Raw genomic sequence first — 22,438 nt, forward strand, 5'->3', positions numbered from 1 at the left:
ACCTTGTCTATGTAAGCAACCTTGATCTTTTGTGTGTGTAGGCGAACCTGGATGTAGAGCATAGTATTGCTACTCACATCACTATGATACATCACTTGTACATGGCTTGCAACAATGGGGTTTGTGCAACTTAAGTGACTAGAAGTGCATTATTTAGGTGATGTTGTTTAACAATGACCAATGCATCAATGAAATGACAATGTTACTTAAGCAATATTTGTAGCAAATGAAAATGTGAGAGTAACCCACCATTTTTTTTGTTTCTCCTAGCCAATGTGCCATGCTTTCTCTTTCTTTCTCTCTCTCTCTCTCAATCATACAAACTCTCTCTTTCTTTCTCTTTCTAAAAAATACACATCTAGCGCGTCTATCTGCGCATCTAAGATGCAGCACAGACGCACTGTCAGATGCGCATCCCAGGTCAATGCATGTGTATAATCGCATGTAGACTGCAGGTCAACCTTCTGTGCAGCGCGTGTATCATCGCTATACACTGCAGAGCATACGCGCCAGCACACGTGCTCTAAGACGCGCCCTCAGCACTTTGAGAGGAAACAAATTTCCCATTTATGTCTACGTCTACACTGAGATGTAGACGCGTTATCAGACGAACTTGGTTGGCCGATTTTAGGTCGACAACCGCCATTGATGATTTACAAAATGCAATACATAATGGAATCACAAATCCTAAATAAACAGACAGAGTAGAGAGAGGAAGAGAGAAACAAAGAGAGAGAGAGAGAGAGAGAGAGAGAGAGAGAGAGAGAGAGACTCACCTTGGGTGTTTGGTATGGCGGGTGGTGGTGCTTCTTTCTTCTCCTTCTTCCTCTCCTTGATAAGTTACCCTCCCTTGATGCTTGCTTGCTGCTTCTTCTTTGTTTTCCTCTTTCTTGTTCTCTCTTTCTTCTTGTCCTTGGCTTTCCTTTTTCCCTTCTTGTGTGTTTGAAATGAAAGAAGATGTGAGTCATGAGGAGGTGAGGCATGAAGAGACTAGGTGAGGCATGAAGAGACTGCATGTCAGCTAAACTCAAGCTTCAGAACCGCAAAAAACACAGGAAAGGAAAGTTACAGTTTGAAAAGAAATGATTTAAGTATGGTTTGAATTTTGATGTGTGCATCTATTTTCGCGTGTATATGTGCATCTATTGTTCAGATAGATGTGAGTATAGACGCCAATATAGACGCGTAGTTAAACGTGGATATAGACACGCATTTGGGCTTTATCATAATTTTTTGTTTTTAAGATAAGTTTTGAGAGTGAATTCTTATCATAAGTTTTAATGTATTTATGATGATTTTTGTGTATTTAAAATTGAGATCTTATGTAAACATATGAATGACAAATATTTTGATGTTGTCATGAATTAGGTTTAATCATGTCGATGTCGTCATCACCTAGTGCGGTGCAAGCTAGTGAGTCAATGAGCACATCCTCAAGTGAGGATGAAACATTGCGTCTTCATAATCGAGATGCATGGCTATGACGAAAAATTAAATGCACGTGTGATCGTTGTCGAGGGTGTATTTTTCGAGCACGCCGAATTGCAATGTCACACCTCAGCTTGTATGGAGAATGGGACCGAGAAAAATCACCGGTATTCATTGTTTTTTTTACCACTAAGATTGCATGTCTATGTTACGGGAATTATATATCAACGTACATGAAACTTCCTTTTGTGGTTGAGCACGATGCGGTGCCACATCCTCAGATGCTCCCTCCCAGGCGTCGAGAGACTGCAAAACATTGATGCGAGGAGGTAGAGTCTTCAAGAAGAGTAGAGACTGAGTAGCCCTCATGAAATGCCCCATCAAGTCGTAGAGGATGAGATTTTGGACAACATGGTACACCATCTATTTTCGCAACTGGTTCAAGGAGAAGGTCACTCTACGAAGCCAGATGATCCACTATATGTAGCATCATCTACTCCGTTGTATGAAGGTTGTACGTACTCCGTTCTTTGTGCGTCCCTTGAGATACTTAACTTGTAAACAATTTAGGGATGGAGTAATGTCAATTTGGATGCATTATTGAAGTAGGTATCAATTCGGTTTGGCTTATGAATCATAATATTAATTGTTCTATTTTTAAATCAGACAGAAATATACGTTGGTAGTTTTTTAACTCACTTTTAAAAATATATGTAGGTTATTATCACAAATGCTTCCAAAAGGAAACAAATTTCCAATTAAGAGAGAGCAAGCAAGTCATTACTTGACATCTCTAGGAGGCCTCGATTATGTCAAGATCCATGCATGTGTCAATGATTGTGTCTTATTTCGTGGGATTCATGAGTTCAAATGAGAGTGTCCTGTTTGTGGCGAATCAAGATACGAAGTGGAGATGAAGTCAATGGATGTGCCTCGTAAGGTTTTGCGACATTTTCCAATTGTTCAACGATAAAACTTATGTTCAAGTGTAAGTCTATTGGAAAGCTCATGTCATGGCATGTAAGTCTATTGAAAATCTCATGGCATGCTAGTCTATTGGAATCAATCCATTTGGCATCAAAAGCACATCATACAGTGTATGGCTAGTGGTGTTGGTGAACTATAATATTCCTCCATCCATGGCAATTAAAAAGGGACATGTGATGTTGTCCCTTCTGATTCCTGGAAAGCACAAGGTAAAAAACATGGACATTTACTTAGAGCCTTTGATTGAAGAGTTAGAAATGTTATGGGAAGGTATTGAGGTGCAAGATACAAGTGCATCTGCATCCTCTAGAGATTTCACATTGAAGGCCAACCATGCATTACTTTCCAGGATACGGAGAGTGTTCAGGTACATATATATAACTCTATATTTCAAATTCAAGACTTGAATCAATTGTATTTTATTAATTCACTTGTTTTTTCAGGTTTAACCACATCAGGATATCATGCATGTCCTATTTGCGGTCCCTCTCTAGTTTCCTCTAGGCCGGCATGTTTAAAGAAGGTTATCTACGACAATCATCATCGATTTCTTCCTATTGACCATCCCAAATATGTTCTCCCTACTAATGCAATGACTCCACAATCTCTAACCATTCGAGATTGGAAGGAGAGATGGATTAATGCCGACAGCCACCCTCCACTCGGCATGAGTTGGTAAGAAGTGCATTTCTCTCGATTGACTTTAAAGTATTTAGCATGATGAATTGTTTACATAATATATTGTTTGTTTGTTAGGTTCTCTATATTTTTTCGTCTTCCGTACTGGACTGAACTCAAGATCAATCACCTGTTGGACCCCATGCATATATTCAAAAATGTTGTATCTACATTATGGGATCACTTGATAGGGGCTTGTGATTCAGTTAATGTAAGGGAGGATTTACGTAACATTGGTCACATGAGACGAGCCTGACCACGCATTGGACCCAGAGGAAAGATTGAGCTACCCAATGCACCTTGGATATTGTCAAAGAACAAGGAAAAAATAGTGAAGGAACAAATATATAGCTTTCGAACACCCACAGGATGTATGAGATGTCTCAAGGGAGCCTTCATAAAGAAAAAGAAAAGAGGTGTGGAGCAACTATCTGGTTTGAAGTCCCACGATTTGCACAAAATGATTCAAGTAAGGGTATCTCTAACCATGAATATAGTAATTAGTGGAGTAACTATGTGTAAACTTTGGGGTATGATGACTTTTTCCTCAACTAATCATTTGATCTATGAATATTGTTTACATTCAGTTCGTACTTTCTACTAGCATATCCCATTGTGCCTCCAAAGATGTACGTGATATCATTTACAAGATGGGAGAGCTTGTGAGGTGTGTATACATTGTATTTTTTCATTATATATCTTTGAATTTCTACACAAAAATAAACAATTCTCAAATACATCTTGACATATAGGTGAGCTCGAAGGAAATTGATCAAAACACATTGGAAGATGCTCGAGTATTATCTGTTGAGGTGGTTTGTTTGGTGGAGGAAATTTTTCCTCGATCCATTTTGACTACTCAATTACATTTACTCGTACATTTGATTGATGAGATCGCACTTTGTGGGGCAGTTCATGTAAGGTGGATGTTTTTTCTTGAGCGCTTCATGAAATCCTTGAAAGATTTTGTGAGGCAAAAAGCACCGCCTGAGGGAAGCATGACTGAGGGTTGGTTAGTGCAATCATCCCTTGTTTATATCTCTAAATATCTTGCTGAAGTGGATCCCTCTCAACCACGACTATGGAAAGATGATGAAGACTCGAGGATGACCTCTATACTACCTCAAGGAAAAGGAATGAGTAAAGTGCTAACAAAAGAAGAACTTCGTAAGTTAAATAGTTTTTGTGTGCTAAATAGTGATGTAATGAGCAAATGGGTGACACTATATAATGAAGCAAGGGCAAGAAGAAAAAGTGAAAGACAAGAATTTCGCACTAGATATGGACGTAATGTCTCATTTCCAGATCATCTAAATGCGCTCCCACGTCATATTGATATAGATTGGTTACATGAGGAAATGGAGAGAATGGAAAAAGAGGAGGAAATTAATATATCTCAAGAAGAGTGGGAATACGCACGAGGTTGCTTATCAAAGGTGAGACATACTATCAATTAATTTGTTTCTATAAGTTTTATTTTATATAAATAATTGACATGTTTGATCTTTTATCTTTTACTACTAGTGCACATTATTCAATGCACTTTGGTGTGAAGGTAAACATCTTTGAACTCAACGTATAGATGAAAAGAGAAATATCCAAGATTGTGGTGTCCTTGCTCACTTCGAGGATGCCAATGGTACCATGGAAGGTTATTGTGGCTTGATCCAAGATATTCTAAAGCTTGACTTCAGACGATTCTTTATATATGTACTGGACGTGAAGTGGTTTAAGGAGGTGGTAACAAATGGTGAGAATTGCACAATCAGACGTCATCCAAGTGGTTTTGTAATCATTGACTCTACAAAATTTCACCAAAACAAGAATGACACATTAGTACTACCTCAACAATGCGAACATGTATATATGCAAAGGCTAATTTTTTTATATGTATACATGTGATATATATACATAATATAATAAGTACTTAAGTTTTTTGCTTTTGTTTTTCAAATACAGGTTGTGTATCATCCAATGATAAATAATAACCGATGGTGGTATGTCATCCCTATATCTAATCGTTCAAAACCAATATATGGTAATATTACCGGCATGGAGATAGCAGATGACAATCCAACAATTAATGATGATGTGCATGATGACACCATAATGGATGATATGCGTGATATAGTACAAGATGAACCTCGCGAGGATGTTCAAGGAAACGCAGAAGAAGACAATAATGCGATTGTCGATGATATTGATGAAGTTATTGAGCAATATAGCAACACATCTGATAGTGGGATAGACTTATTTGTTTCGTTGCCTCTTGGTAACATAGACCTAGAAGTAGATAGTTTAGGATCTCATTGAAGATGAGATGGATCATTCACTATAACATACTTAATTTGCTTATTGATTCAATGTGTATTCCTAATTCTATGCTTTTTATCATGCGCACACGTGCATACTCAAGAATCAATAGTCAATTTTAAAGCTAAATTGAATTTTCCATAATAAAAAGGAAGTATCTTTTATCATCTTCAAGAACGTAGAGAAATTACGAGATACATATTGCAATGCTTGCTACTAATTGTAAGGTTTCTATCACTTGCCACTAATTACTTATATCAGGCTTGTCAACTGGAGGAACTGCCATTCATTAGAGAGCAATGAGAAAGTAATTATTAACTTTATTTTTTTTAATTCAATGATTCAATGTGTATTCTTAATTCTATGGTTTTTATCATGCGCACATGTGCATGCTCAAGAATCAATTTCAGGTGGTTAAATAATTATTAACTTTGGTTTTTTAATTATGTGAATTGCTAATTTTAGGTGGTTAAATAATTGTGCATCTGCTGGCGCGTCTATATTAGCATCTATTTGCGCGGATATATAGACGCAAAATTCATGTCTATTTACACTCACATTTACATGCACTTATAGACGCTCTGATAGACGCGCTCGACTTTGCACGTCTAACATGCACATCTATGCCTCGTTTCTATTGTAGTGTAAGCGTTGTAGAAGAAGAGAAGTGCATGATGAAACTTTTTAATATAACTTGCTATAGAATGATAATGTGCTGAGTGATACACTGGTGGTTATCTATGTATGCCAACTCCAATAAGAATGAGCATACACTATGGGCATAGTCTCTTGAACTATCTTAATATGCATAACATGATAGCTTCAAGATACTATGAACATAGTCTCTTGATATTGACACTCATATCTTACTATCTTCAAGAGATTATGGACATAGTCTCTTGGACCACACTCATATCTTAATATGCACAACGTCATGCAAGAAGTGAGTAGTCAAATAACTACTTAGAACAATAAAATGCAATGGAGGTTTTCCTAGTGTGATTGGAAGCATAATCAACCATTGTTTTGGTGTGGTTGGAAGAAAGAGAGAGAAAAGGGATAGGAAGCCCTATGAAAAAATTACTACTAACCAACAACTAAGAAACGAGAAACATTACTACAAAAAATATTTTTCTTTTTCATTATTAATTCTTGGATAGTTGAGTAATCTACATTTAGATGATGAATGCACTTCTCTCCTTTTCATTTAAGGCTTATACTACTAGGGAGGAAGTAGGCCTTTAAAGATCCATTTAGACCAACTTTTCAGCCATGTCCATTAGGAAAAAAATGAACTCACAAATAGGCCTTTTAGCCCCCCCTCTCTCCTCCTTAAAAGAAGGAAAAGAGGAGAGAAGAATAGTAAAATAATCATCATGTCTCTCCAATTTTGCAATCTCATTTTTCCTTTTTTTATATTATCTACAAAGATATACTTAGATTCCTTCTCTCTCCTCATTCAAGAATTCTTTTTCAACTAAATTTTATATTCAAAAAGGAGTTAGTTACGGGAGTGTGGTGCTTCGTTCTCAATGCAAAATGATTAGTAGATACAAGATAATTGATTTTTTAATCGAGAAAAAGGAAAATAAAATTTTAGAAGTTCTTTTTACGATATTTTGGGGATTTTTTATATCCTAGCTTTTGGTCAAAAAACAAACCAACTAGTCAAATTTTGTTTTTTTTGGAGATGGTTTTGGAGGCAAAATAGAAATATCTAAAATACGAAAAGTCTTGGACATCCCTACCCTCTGAGCTGTTCCCCCCCATATCTATACTCTCTCATGGCTCTATTGTGACCTCTTCTCCGTGTTTATGCAACCTTCATTAACCAAGTGAATTACTTACACCCTGCTTTCCCTTGGCACCTTTGTGTGCCTCTCTGTGCATCTCCACTCTACCTCTTGTGACAACCAAGTAGGCTCCCCATTTCTATTAATAGTAAAATGAATACATGAAAAAAGGAGCTGTATATTGAGGTAGAGATTAAATATGCCCCATTATTCAAAAGAGCCCAACGTACCAGTGTCAACCCTCAGGTTTTGCAGAGTTACATGCAAATAGGATTGAAACATGTGGATTTGTGAAAATATCATATTGTCTAAAGATAGTCTTATAAGGGTGCAATAAGGGGTATACTATAGTATAGATGACAAGTATAAAACTCAAACAAATGATAACCTATTTGGAATTGGTTCAAATTGTGATGTATTCTTCCAATATGAAAATACCAATGGAAAGATCACAAGATTATCAAAAGCAAGCTCTTCAAGAAGTATGAGGAAAAAAAGTAGCCAATGTGTGGTGGACGAGTTCAAAAGATGAGGAGAAAACTAATCAGTGCCTATGTGGAGTATAAGAGAGGGTTCAACTTGGATGGTATAAAAAATAAAAGGGATCAAGGATTTCTACATATTATTTGATGGACCTTGATATGGTAGATGTTGAAAGTATCATTGTCCTCACAAATCTCACATATAGTTGTAACAATAACAAATATGAATTTGAGGAAAATGATTGGAAGATCTTAAATGAATTTGTAAGGTACCATTGAGAATAGGTAAATGAACATTATTCTTTCTCTTCGTTAATATTTCTTACCATGTATAATTACTAAAATGAAAGTCTTGTCAAGCTCTTTTTTTCCATTTTTCTTGATGCTAATTTCTTGTGTTCTTGTGTTTACTTCAGGAACATGACTAGTGCATTATAGCAATGCATCCACAAATGTGAAACCAATGATAAACTCCAACTTTGACAATTTGAGATGATGAGCAGAAGACACTTATAAGCTAGCTAAAAATCTTATATATTAACATTTTTATATAAATGTATATACTTTATAAAAGAAAATGAAATATTTTTTGTATAGATGCAAGATAAAAAAGTATGATTTTAACTACATCATCATGCAAATAATGCTGGAGTTTTGTTGAGGCCATGAAAATGCAATATATTTTTTCCTTTCAATGTATCTACCCATTTCAAATAGAAATCAAGCTCATATTTATTGTGTCTTTGTTATAGCATAATATGATTTCAATCAAGTGGTAAATTTTGAGTCTTTGTCTCTTATTATCTCTAGAATTTGTATATATATATGCGTGTATATGTGTATTATATATACACTTGATATGCTTTATAGGAATGGATGAGAAAATAATTGAACATGAACTAGATACAAAAGATGTAATGATATAATCCACTATCATCAAATAGGACAATATCAAGATCAATATTGTAATGGAAGGGAGCCTTAAGACATTAGTATGATGGTCGAAATATGTATTCCTACATTTCTATCTTAATTTTTATGTTTAAGGACCCATAGAAGGCTTACTCTAATATAAGCTTCAACAACTACCTTATTAGGAAGCATGCGCCATAGCTTGTGCATCATAGTTTTATTTATAAAAATTCTAAATTATACAATTGAAATTCATATATCTTGAAGATATTTTATAAATTTTCATACTGACTAATTCTAATAAATGCATTTTATGAACCCTTAAAAGCTAGTTTATGATCAATTTTGTGATCAAACTAGTATTTGGTATATATTACATAAGGATATGTTAACTTTTTTTATTTGAAAATTATGGTAAGGAATTAATAAATTACAATAAAAAGTCACAAAAGGTCAAAAAAATATAGCAAAAAAGGTTACATATGGATATATAAAATATGCAATGAGTGCCCATAGGGACGGTTAGGTACAGCAAAATAGAGCATATAGAGACAAAAACACGGCTAGGTAGCACACAAAGGTAGAAGAGAAAGTAACTAGCATCAAGCTCCATGCCAAAGTGAAGTACCTAAAGGAAATACTAATGTAATTTGGGGCCCTAACATCTAAGCACATGATACACACACTACAAAAGAAAGGCCCTATAGACGCGCACTGTACATGCAAAATAGTGGACGTGTTTATCAACGTGTCTATTCGCGCTAGTATATAGAACATGTCTATATACCCGCACTTTTAAACACGCCTATAGATGTGAAAATAAACACACATATTTGTTATTTCTCATAAAGGCCCTAAATATGACCAAACATCTTAACAGCTAGTATTTTTTTGAATACATTACCAACTTTACTTCTTTCTAAGTATTACAAATATACGTCCAATCATTCAAAGCTAATTATATATGCTACAATGAATTATCAATCTCATCTTGAATGAGATCGGTCCTTGCTAGATTATCTACCTCTAGGTCTATGTTACCAATAGGCAATGAAACAAATAGGTCTATCCCACTGTCAGATGTATTGCTATGCTCAATTTCTTTATCATCATCTGCAACCATATTGTTATAATCTTCTACGCTTCCTTGAACATCCTCGCGGCGAGGATCATCTTGCATTGCATCATGACTATCATTGATCATGGCATAATCATGTGCATCATCATTGATTGTTGTATTGTCATCAACTATCTCTATGTTGGTAGCATTGCCATATATTGGTTTTGAACGATTAGATATGGGGATGAGGTGCCACCATCGGTTATTGTTTACTATTGGGTGATACACAACCTACATTTAAAAAACGAAAAGTAAGCAACTGAGATATTTATTGTATTTTGAGAATGTATCAAGAAGTAATATATATAAAAATAAATAGCTTCTAATATACCTGCTTGCATTATTGAGGTAGTACGAATGTGTCATTCTTGCCTTGGTGAAATTTTGTAGAGTCAATCACTACAAAACCACTTGGATGACGTCTAATTGTGCAATGCTCACCCGTTGTTACTACTTCTTTAAACCACTTCACATCTAGTACATATATAAAAAATCGCCTAAAGTCAAGCTTCAAAATATCTTGGATCAAGCCACAATAACCTTCCATGGTGCCATTGGTATCCTAGAAGTTTGCAAGGATACCACGATCGTGGGTATTTCTCTTATCATCTATACGTTGAGTTCGAAAATGTTTGCCTTCACACCAAATAGCATTGAACAATGTGCAATAGTAGTACATTGTTGAGATCATATTAATGATTTAGTTAAAGATAAATGTAACGTGTCCACTAACATCCTCTAGGACACGTCTTAGCAGTCCATCGGAAAGGTTGTCTAGAAGACTCCACCCGGCACTCCCATGGAATGTTGCGGGTTTTGTAATCTAGGCCTTTCCGCGTCTGCCCCGTAACGGAAGTGTCCTGGGTGCTTCCCACTTAGGATCGAATGGAATTGTTGGTCATTTGCTAACAACGACTAGCGTCAGACCTGATCAAACTACTTTACGCAGATCGCCTGGTCTGAAGCGGATTCATGCTGCACTTGGTTCAAGGAGAATGGGAAACGAGAGGGATGCAAGGCTCGACCTCTCTGCCAAAAGGCATAGTCCCATTCCGTTCCCCCTAAAACAGCTTGAATCGGGTAATTGGTATTCCTAAGTCATCGTTCTCCTTTCTTGCTTTGGTGATGACGATCATCCCCTGTCCGTTGAAGTCCTTGAAGAAAGTTCCCGGCTAACCGGGACCACCCATCCGTAGGACAGACCTATGGTCTATCCTCCGCACTTTCCTCGGTTTGTTTTAGTTATGTAATTACCTACCACATTAGTTTGACACATGCAAACAGCTTCCTTGATTAACCCTGTTAAGCACTGGTTCCTTCACGTAATCTTATCACAGGACATAAAGAAAACAATGTCAAACAACTCCTTTATTATCATTATATCCTTTTATCTTTGAAATACAAGGAGTTCCCGCCCGTAGGCGTATTCCAGTAATCCTTCCTGTGATTACTATCCCAAGTTTCCGCCCGTAGACTAGTATGCGGGCCTCGAGATCCAATCCCGAGTCACGTTAGTCTCTTGTGCAGGGCCCGGAAGGCGAGGGATTTACAGCCAGAGCCCCCCCTGGCACCCAAGCGTCCTCCTGCTCCAAGCAGAACTCAACGGAGAGACCTCTCACGGCGGGTTCGGTCCACGTTCCCGGCGCGGTTCACAACCCCCTTGGTTAGGGTCAGGCAGGTAGTCGGGGGTAACTGAAGCAGCCTCTCAGGCACCAACCTGAAGCTTTAGATATATTTTCATCCTTTAGTTCATTGAGCAAACAATGCAAACAGTGCTTTTCTAACTGTTACAAACACAATCAAATTCAAATGGCCGGTTGGCTAGCAAACTGTCAAGGAGTAACTCCTTTTCCTCCGAATGCAACCCGCATTCGATCCAGAATCAATTGCAACTTGGCAAGATTCCTATCATTCTTAGGGTCAGGGTCATACCCTTCCAATACATTAGGTTTATTGTGGCAGGATCCAGCGACCATGTCGCTTTAGATTATTGTCGAACAACTGCTTCAAGGCAATTTACTTGACTTTCTTTTTCCTTGGCACCTTTTCCCAAGGAAAGTGAATAACAGGATGATTACTCATCCTTAATAATTTAACTTCCATCAATAACTTGTCATCCTCATTTCGAGAGATGACAATACTCTTTGCGAACAAATCCCGAGACTATACAATGTTGCGGCTTGTGCGCAAGTATTGCATCTATTCTATGGAATCCTTTTATCCATTTCCTAGTGTTCCGACTGCGGGTTTTAACCCCATCCGAGTAACAGGATTTTGGGGTATCCTTTAAGCTATTTCTAATTAGGTTTGGGTCATGATTCTAGAATGTGCAACTCTGTCGGAGTTCCACCGTGATCCTTAGGTTCATAGTTTTGTCTAAAACGAAGGCAAATTATCCTTCCGCTAAATCCTAGTTATCTCTTAGGATTCCTATGTTTCTATGATTCCTTGTGGTTCATATTGCTTAGTCAAATCAATTATGCCTGTTTGTGACAAGGATGACCCTTCTAGGGTGATAATCCAAATTTACGGAATCGGATTCGCGTAAACAAGCGATTGATTGCCGTTTTCTTGGTGAGGCAAAATTAATTACTAATATGTGCGCTAACTTTCCTAGTTAAGTCAAGCCTATTACTTTGTAGTTCATGCTCTCGAACTTAAGCATCGGCGAATCATTCAATCTTTCCTTGGTGTATGATAGTTTGGTTTCTAATTTTTCCTAGGGCCCACTAGGTCTTGCATCAGCAATTGTATCTACAACCTTGTAGTTTATCCTTTAGCGTCTCATGCAATTACACCTAGTTATGACCTTTTGATTGATCCTTTCCTCATGAAGACTACATAATTTCCTAACATTCTCCTAACCACTAAGTCGCTGATGATACTCAACGAAAACTGGTGATATGCAATTCCATCTTATAACTATGTTTTCAAGTCATACGCTCGTTTTTAGTGTCCTATTAGTTCTTTTCGAATGACATCTTACGGTGCTAGACTTTTCCTATGAAATCATAAGGTGCATATACGCTTAATTCATCATATCTAAGATGCAACTAATGCACATATACTTCGTTTCCTTGCTTAGATTCTTTACCTTAATAAAGTGCCAACTACTTGCACCTAACTTTCTAACCGTTCGTTCATTCATAATGTTCAAAAGATGCATCTCTTCCAATTTTTCCATATGCTTTTAATTTTAACGAAACCATGAATTTCCATTCCTAAGCGCGCCCAATTCATTTCATGCTTTTAATCTAAACGTAACTTGAAATTCCCTTCCTAAGCGCGCCTAACCATTTCTTATGCGGAATATAAAACGAAAGAACCTGGACTTGTGGTGACGGGGTGATGTCCACTTGCACGTTTCGCGACGAACCTCCCGCGGTTGCCTCCTGGGATCTTTTAGGAGCCATCGTAGTCGTAATTTCGACTTACGATCCCCTTTGTGTTCGTATGCGGATGGGTTCCTCTTCAAAATAGAGCTTGCGACAAAAGCTTCGGAATCTCCACAAATTCGAATCGGCGCGGTAATTGGACGGCTTGCGGCTTAACCCTTCTCGCGGAGATCACTCGATGGATCTTGTGATGGTCTTTAAGGCTCCGCGTCTCCACTTCTTTGGAAATCCCGGTCTTTAACGGATCTACGGGGAGATACCGAGGGAAAGGCCTTTTGGGCCAAGTGGTGAAAAAAAAAAAGAATGCCTTTGAAACGGGTGGAATAGGGTGGAAAATTCGGGAACGTGGGAAAGCCTTCTTGGGCCAAGGGATGGGAAAAATGCCCTTGAAATTGGTAGCAAGGGATGGGAAATTTGGGGTCGTGGGAAGGGGGTCTAGGGAGGCCCCCCTATGGAAGCTTCTATAGAAGCTTCCAAAGGAGCTTTTTGAGGCACGTGGGCAGAGGAGGAATCGTGGGCGACGTGGCGGCGGCCCGAAGGGCTGGCGGACCCCAGCGCAGAGAGGCGGCGGTGTGGAGACAGTCCAGCGACTGTGGCGGCCAGGGAGGCAACTGGCGGGCCAGCGGCAGCGAGGGGGTGTGGTAGCTGGTGGCAACGGCAGAGCGGACGGAGGCGGGGCTGGGCGGCAGCAACACGGCAGTGGGGTGGTAGCCCGTGGCGAGGCTGGCGGCAGCAGCACGGCCTCTCCTCTCTCCTCCCACACACGACTTCTCCCCTCCCTTCACGCAGGCAGAATTCCTCCTCCTCCTCTTCCTCGTAAACACACCCCTTGATGGGGGTGTTCTTATAGGCCGTGGGGGTGGGGAAGGGGTCTCCCCCCACATGGGGGAAGTTGCCCATGCAACCCCCACTTTCCCATCCCCTCACATACTCCCTTTCCTCCAGCCATGCATCGGCTGGGGGAAAGGGATAATATATAAAAAAATTTGCCTTAAATTGATTGAATTTCCCCTCCCAAGAGGGTGTTCCTGTGCGGTTAGCGGTTCTTATCCCCCGGTTCAGTTTACCACTCGCAGAGGCCCTATTTCTATCGTGCGGCTCACACATTACGCGGCCAATAATCCAAATGCGAGAGATACCCTTTGCACAGGGTTTACACAGTATACGGAAAGTTAATATTTACGGTACGGTACGCGGAAATATTACAATAAAAACATGTGAAATTATTATATCATATATAACTAAAGATAATTTAATTATAAGTATGTCTCATCTTTGATAAGCAACCTCGTGCATATTCCCACTCCTCTTGCGATATATCCATCGCCTCCTCTTTTTTCATCTTCTCCATTTTTTCATGAATCCAATCTATATCAATATGACGTGGAAGTGTACTTAAATGTTCTGAATATGGGACATTACGTCCATGTCTAGCACGAAATGCTTGCCTTTCACTTACTCTTCTTGCCCTTGCTTCTTTATATAGTGTCACCCATTTGCTCATTACTTCGCTGTTAAGCACACAAAATACATTTAACTTACGAAGTTCCTCTTTCATTAGCGCTTTGCTTCTTCCTTTTCCTTGAGGTATTATAGAGGTCATCCTCAAATCTTCATCATCTTTCCATAGTCGTGGTAAAGAGGGGTCCACTTTAGTAAGATACAAGGGAGGATTGCATTAACCAACCCTCAGCCATACTTCCCTCGGGCCGTGCATTTTGCCTCACATAATCTTTTAGGGTTTTCATAAAGCGCTCTAGAAAAAACATCCACCTTGCATGAACTACCCCACAAATTGCGATCTCATCAATCAGATGCACGAGTAAGTGTACTTGAGTAGTCAAAATGGAGCGAGGAAAAGTTTACTCCACCAAACAAACCACCTCAATGGACAATACTCGAGCCTCTTGCAACGTATTTGGATCGATTTTCTTCAAACTCACAAATCTACTAACATGCAATTGAGAACGGTGATTAGTTTTATCCATAAATTCAAGCGGGTTTACTATGTGATGTATGTAATATGTAAACTAAAGAATAAGTATAAAGTATACATACCTCGTGAGATCACCCATCTTGTAAATGATATCACGCACATCTTTCGAAACACAATGGGATATGCTAGTAGGAATGATGAACTGTTTGTAAATATTCATACATTCTTAATTAGTCTACACAGTTACTCCACTAATTAATATATTTATGGCTATGAAAATCCTAACCTGAATCATTTTGTGTCAATCGTGAGACTTTAAACTGGATAGTTGCTCCACACCTATTTTCTTTTTCTTTATGAAGGCTCCCTTGAGGCATCTCATATATCCTGTGGGAGTTCGAAAGCTACATATCTGTTGTTTCGCCATCTTTTCTTCGGTCTTCGACAACATCCAAAGTGCACGCAGTAACTCGATCTTTCCTCTGGGTCCGATGTGTGGCCAAGCTCGTCTCATACGTCCAATGCTACGTAAATCCTCCCCTACATTGACAAAATCACGAGCCCCGATTAAGGGATCCCATAATGTAGAGGCAACATTCTTAAATATATGCATGGGGTCCAACAGGTAATTGATCTTGAGTTTAGTCCAATATGGGAGATGAGAAAATATGAATAATCTAAGGTCCAAACAATATATTATTTCTTGTTCTCATAATGGAGTGTACTTTAAAGACAAACAAAAGAAGTAAACTAGTTACTGACTCATGCCGAGTGGAGGATGATCATTGGCGTGTATCCAAGTGTCCTTCCAATCTTGAATGGTCAGAGATTGTGGAGTTCTTCTATTAGTGGGGGGTGCATATTTAGGGTGGTCAATAGGAAGAAAACAATGATGATTGTCATAGATAACCTTCTTCAAGCGTGTCGGTCTAGAAGAAACCAGAGAGGGACCACAAATTGGACATGCATGATATCTTGATGTAGTTAAACCTATAAAAACAAGTGGGTTAATGATTACATATATTTGATTAAGGATAAGAATAAATAAAATAGAGTATGTAACTACTTGAACACTCTCCATAGCATGGAAAGTCATGCATGGTCCACAACAACATGCCCTTTAAAGTGAAATATCTAGAGGACAATGATGCACTCACATCTTGCACCTCAATACCTTTCCATAGCATTTCTAGCTCCTCGATCAAAGGCTCTAAGTAAACATCCATTTTTTTAACTTTGTGTTTTGGAGGAATCAGAAGGGACAACATTACATATCCTTTTTTTATTGCCATGGACAGAGGGATATTATAGTTCACCAATACCACTGGCCATACACTATATGAGGTGCTTTTGATGCCAAATGGATTTATTCTATCTAATCCTAGACCAAATCTCAAATTTTTGGGCTCTTCTTTGAAAGTAGGCCACAAATTGTCTACGTGTTGCCAAGCTAGTGTGTCTGAAGAAATTCTCCACTTTCCATCACTTGAATGGTGACTAGCATGCCATGACATGAGTCTCGCAATAGATTCACACTTAAACATAAGTTGAATACATGGAATAATAGGAAAATATCGCAAAACCTTACGAGGCATATCCATTGATTTCATCTCATGGTTGTATCTTGGTTCACCACAAATAGGACACTGTCATGCAGATACATGATCCCCACGAAACAAGATGCAATCATTGACACATGCATGGATTTTAAAGTAATGGAGACCTCCAAGAGATGTCAAGAAACTCCTTGCTTGCTCCCTTCTAGTTGGTAATTTATTTCCATTTGGAAGCATTTGTGACAATAACCTGCATATATTGTGCAAACAAAGTTAACAAACTGCGAATATTGTCTAGAAGCATTTATGAATTAATATCAAATGATACATACTTCAATAATGCATTCAAGCTAGCATTACTCCATCCATAAATGGTTTGTAAGTTCAGTATCTCGAGAGATGTACGTAGAATGGAGTAGGTGCAACCTTCGTACAATGGAGTTTTCGACACTATGTGTAGCGGGTCATCTATCTCTCTAGTGGCGCCCTCCCCCCGAACCTCATGGGAAAATAAATCGTGCACCATGTTGTCCAAAATATCTTCCTCCAAAACTTGATGGGGCATTTGAAGAGAGCTGCTATCGTCATTATCAGTCTCTACTCTTCTTCATGACTCTATCTCCTCGTGTCCATGCTTCATAGTCTCTCGACTCCCTGAAGGGACCATTTAAGGATGTGGTACCGCATCCTAATCAATTAAAAAAAGGAGGTTTTGTTTAATGGTAAAGATGAAACATAGACCAATAATATTTGTGCAAATAAAGCAATAAAAAATTATTGGTTCTTTTTCTTGGTCCCACTCTCCATACATGCTGAGGTGTGACATTGTGATTCAACGTGCTTGAAAAAAACAGCCTCGACAACGATCACACATACATTTGATTTTCCGTCGTAGCCAAGCGTCTCGATTGTGAAGACGAAATGTCTCATTCTCACTGGAGGATGTCCTGGTTGTTGACTCAGCATATCCCATACTAGTAGAAGATGATGACATAATTACACCTGAATCATAAGGATATATATGATTTCATTTGGTATATATGTCATTTGGTATATAAATGCATTGATACTTACAACATGGAGGCAAACATTTTGATATTGAAAGACTAGGAAAGTCATGTTGATCCAAAAACAACCAAAAGCTAGCATCTAATCAGTTTAATTGTAACTGCGCGTCTATCAGCGCGTGTAATATGTCATATCTGCGCATATATACGCGCAATTATACGCGCTTACAAACGCGCCATGCAAATATAATTTTAAAAAAAATGTGGCTTTCTTTTCAAACCAGTGATTTCCTGCATTTTTTTACGCGTTTTTTGCAGTTCGAGCTCGACATCACTTTTCATGTCTATCTATCACTTCATGAAGACAATGAGGGAAGGAAATAAGAGTAAAAAGAGGATAGGAGGACAGAAGAGCCAAAGAGTAAAGAACAAGAGCCAAAAAGCAAGGAAAGAAGAAGATTCAAGCAACTTACCAAGGGAAGGGAGAAGGAGAACAAGGAGCTTGCAACCTAATCGCCACCCATCGGAACAAGCAAAGAAGGTGAGTTCTTCTTCTCTCTCTCAATCTTGTTTGCTTTCTCTGTTTGTTTGTCTCTCTCTCTCTCTCTCTTTACATGCTATAGACTGTCATCTATGGAGGTTTTTTTACGCGTTTTTTATAACAGTTTGCAAAATATGGACAGACTCTGTGTGTCTGTCCAGCGCGTCTAGATAACAGTGTAGACGCAGGTATAGACGCAAGAATAGATGCGCTGATGCGCACAGAGACGCATATATTGTAATATTCCGATTTGCTAAAAGAATCCACGTGTGAATTGCCTCAAATGAAAAAGAAAAATTGGATAAATGAAAATTGTTTTATTCCCCCTTATCCCCCCAACCGACTGACGAGCTGGAGGGGGGGGGGAAATAGTAGGAGCAATTAAGCTCCTTGGTCGAGATTGGAACGAGGGGGGGAAACATGCGTGATGACACGCAGGGGAGGGAAGATCCCCCTCCCCTCCACTATTTAAATGAGGACGGTCGACACGCTGTGGGTGGCTGTCGGTCTGCTCTGAGGGAGAGAAGCCAAGAGACGCCGTATGATTGCTGAGCTTGGAGAGGCTACGAAGGGGTCAGGCGATAGAGGAGAAGGAAATAATTTTCATGGAGGGGCTGCCGTGGAACGACGCCATCTGTCTGCTGTGGCAAAGTGAGGAGGGGAGACGTTGAGCTGCTGTTGTTGAAGGAGGGCCGTGTGATTGCTGGAGGAGGAAGGAGTCGCTTAGCGCCGCCGAAACCGTCAATTGCCGCCAACAAACCCATCTGCCGCCTCCATCCTCTTTCCCCACGTGGCGTCTGAGACCACAGAAGCTTCCAAGAAGCTTCTAGGGGGAGGAGCTAAGCCCCCCTTCCTGTGGCTTTATTAAGTTCCCCCCCCCCTGGTTTTAATCCCCCTAAGCCCTTTTTCCCCCCGGGTTTTAAAAACCTTTAAGCCCCATTTCACCCTCGTACTAAAAACCCCTTACCTTCACTTTGAAGTCACTCCCCCCTAAAAGCACAAAGACCTTAAGGGTCTTATTATTTTTTTCCCCCGTGTCCTATCACCCCTCTTATCCCTTAAGCCTACAACACCTCCGTGTTAGATCCTTCCCTAGCCCTTCCCTTATGGCGTATTGAAACCCCTTCCCTCCAAGCTAACCCAAGGTCTTTCGACCTCACTTGTAATCCTTGCGGTTACTATATTTCCTTGGAGTTCGCTTCCACACCTTGTGTCTTTTCCACACCTTTTTATTCCCGTTTGTGCGAGCTTACAAAGTCCATTAAGCCTTCCCCATGGCTTCAATTGGTCTTAGTTGAAAAAGATTCTAAAACACCCTTTCGAATTCCCGAATTCAAGGGGGGAGCCTTCCAAAAACTACTTTGACGAATGGTGCAAGGGAGCGACGGTAATTCTAAGGAGAAGTTGTAAAGCTTCTTCTACGTCTGAAGGACTACAATTGCGATGCCTCCTAAGAAAGTCCAAGGCGTAGCCGTGGGAGGGTCATCTCCCGGTATCCATGTGGATATCTCACCCCAAAACCAAATTTTTCTTCTTGGCTTTAATTCGGTTTTAAGTCGATCATGCAAAGAGAAATTGTTAAGGATAGGATATATTCGTTTGAGTATTTGTAACGAAGGAGTTTAGCTTATGAATGATAATGTATAGAACTTAGTTTTCTTCAAATTGCATCAAGCATTATAAATTACGAGCAAGATTATCCATTTACTATAGTAGTATATTTTAGTTAAATCCTAAGGTGTAGAAATTATATCTTGCACCATTAGTTTTATTCCTTTCGCAACGAATCATTGTAAATGGTTAAATTCATGAAAGGTTTCTTTCGATGCTCAAATTACTAGGAAGTTGTCTTTGCTAATTGCACATCTTAGCAAGGTAAATGTTATTATTTGGCATGAGTTCATCTGTAAGGGAAACAGAAGTTAAAATTAAACTATATTGACTGGAAAGTAAATTGTCACAAGGATAGCAAAACCGTGACAAGACGATTAATATTACATTCCAAAAGATAACTAAACCAATCTAAACATAGAAATATTCATACCCTAAGAACTTGACTACTTTCCTTACTGTAGGGACAATAAATTCGTAAAGATAAGGAACTAGGGTTTGTCCCTAAGGTTCTTAAAAAAAGAAAAAAAACCCTAGGCCTGACATACGTCAGTTTAAAGGATCTAAACAGATTTCTCCATCGCAGGACTTGCACAACAAGTACGAAATCATTTAGTCTTGTGATTGATTCACAAGGAGAAAGGGTAAAAACCCTCATCAAGGATGGCAGATCCCCACGCAAGTTATCTTGTAAAAAGACGTATTTTTGGATGTCCTTCTAAATAAGGAAAGTTGTAAACCGGAAACTAGCATATCTAAGGAACTTTAGGGTTAACCAAGTTGGGTTAATAAGGTACGCCCTACATCGGAATGTAAAGGATCTTGCCAATTTTCAAGACACCTTGGGAACGAGTGCTGATACACTCAAAAGGAAAGAACACTTCCTTAGCAGTTTGCCAAGCAACACGGTTGATTAATGGAAATGTTTGTGCTTGCTAGAGATTTTAGGGCTTTGTTTGAATTATGAATTACAAATTAAATGAGTACCTATACTTCAGGTTAAAGGCCTGAAAGAAAAGGCAGTTCAGTTACCCCCGACTACCTGCCTAACCCTAACCAAGGGGGTTGTTGACCGCGCCGAGAATGTGGACCGAACCCCCCGCGAGAGGTCTTTCCGTTGAGCTCTACTTGGAGCAGGAGGACGCTTGGGTGCCAGGGGGGCCCTAGCCGTAAATCCCTCGCCTTCCGGGTCCTGCGCAAGAGGCTAACGTGACTTGGGATTGGATCTCGAGGCCCACATACTAGTTTACGGGCGGAAGCTTGGAATAGTGATCCCTGGGGATTACTGGATAGCCTTCGGGCGGATTATGGACAAGCCTACGGGCGGAACTCCTTGTATTTCAAAGATAAAATGATAAAATGTTAAAAGAACTTGCTTGATATTGTTTTTCTATGTCACGTGATAAGATTACGTGAAGGAACCAGTGCTTAACAGGGTTAATTAAAGAAGCTAGTTATTATATGTCAAATTAATGTGTTAGATAATTACATAACTAAAACAAATCGAGGAAAGTGCGGAGGATGGGCCATGGGCCCGCGTCCTATGGTTGGGTGGTCCCAGTTAGCCGGGAACTTTTCTCAAAAATCTCGAAGAACAGCGGGATGATCATCATCATCAAAATGAATAAGGAGAACGATGACCTAGAGTTACGTCTTACCCCATTTACGCTATTTTAGGGGAACGGAATAGGACTATGCCTTATGGCAGAGAGGTTGAGCTTTGTATCCCTCTCGTTTCCCATTCTCCTTGAACCAAGTGCAGCGTGAATCCGCTTCGGACCTGGCGTTTTTGCGTAAAGTAGTTCGCTCGGGTCTGATGCTAATTGCTGTTAGCTAATGACCAATCAGGAAAACCCTAATTCCGATCGATCCTAAGTGGGAACGACCAGGATACTTCCGCTACGTGGCAGACGCGGAAAGACCTAGATCGCAAAACCTGTAACATTCCATGGGAGTATCGTGCGGAGTTTTCTAGATATCCTTTCCGATGGACTACTAAGATGTGTCCTGGATGATACTAGGGGACACATTACAATTGGTATCAGAGCCGACCAACAACGGAATTGTTTTTATAAAATCTCAATTAAATGAAGTAAAGAAATTGTTGCTGTCCAAACATTTTCTCATCTTCAATGCTGTCTTGCAGAATTATGAAGCATGGAACAAATTTTTGGTATGTCGGGTCATGTTTATGACTGCAATGCATTCTCTACTTTATAGACAAAGAATTGGGATGATGAACATCCTGGAGCAGATTTATAATCCATCACCTTTATACATAGAACAAAGATGGATGGGGTCTTCAGGAATGTAGTATATAGCTGCCCACTGGTTTGCTTATCTACAGACCAACCTAAAGAGGATCAAGTGGTTGGAAGACTTGAAAGTCGTGAAGCTGTTCATTTTTGTGGAAGCTCACGTAAATTCGACTTTACATATTCAAGGTCAGAGGGTTGAAATGAACTCATATGTATATGAGGAAGTAACCCGTGTAATCCCAGCCGACATGATTAAAGTGTTGGGCCGCCATGAGAAGTATGGATTCCAACGGAAAGGGTATCCTGAACTTCCAATGAACTATCGATTCCTAAAGATCCATGACCCAAACCCCTACTATTACACAGTTCATGTAGACAAATGCAATACAACGTTGTTCTCCCCAAACTGAATGTAATGATT

The sequence above is a fragment of the Lygodium microphyllum genome, chromosome 26, assembly GCF_053477565.2.
Source record: "Lygodium microphyllum isolate KBCC chromosome 26, Lygodium_microphyllum_v1.1.10, whole genome shotgun sequence".
Taxonomy (NCBI): domain Eukaryota; kingdom Viridiplantae; phylum Streptophyta; class Polypodiopsida; order Schizaeales; family Lygodiaceae; genus Lygodium; species Lygodium microphyllum.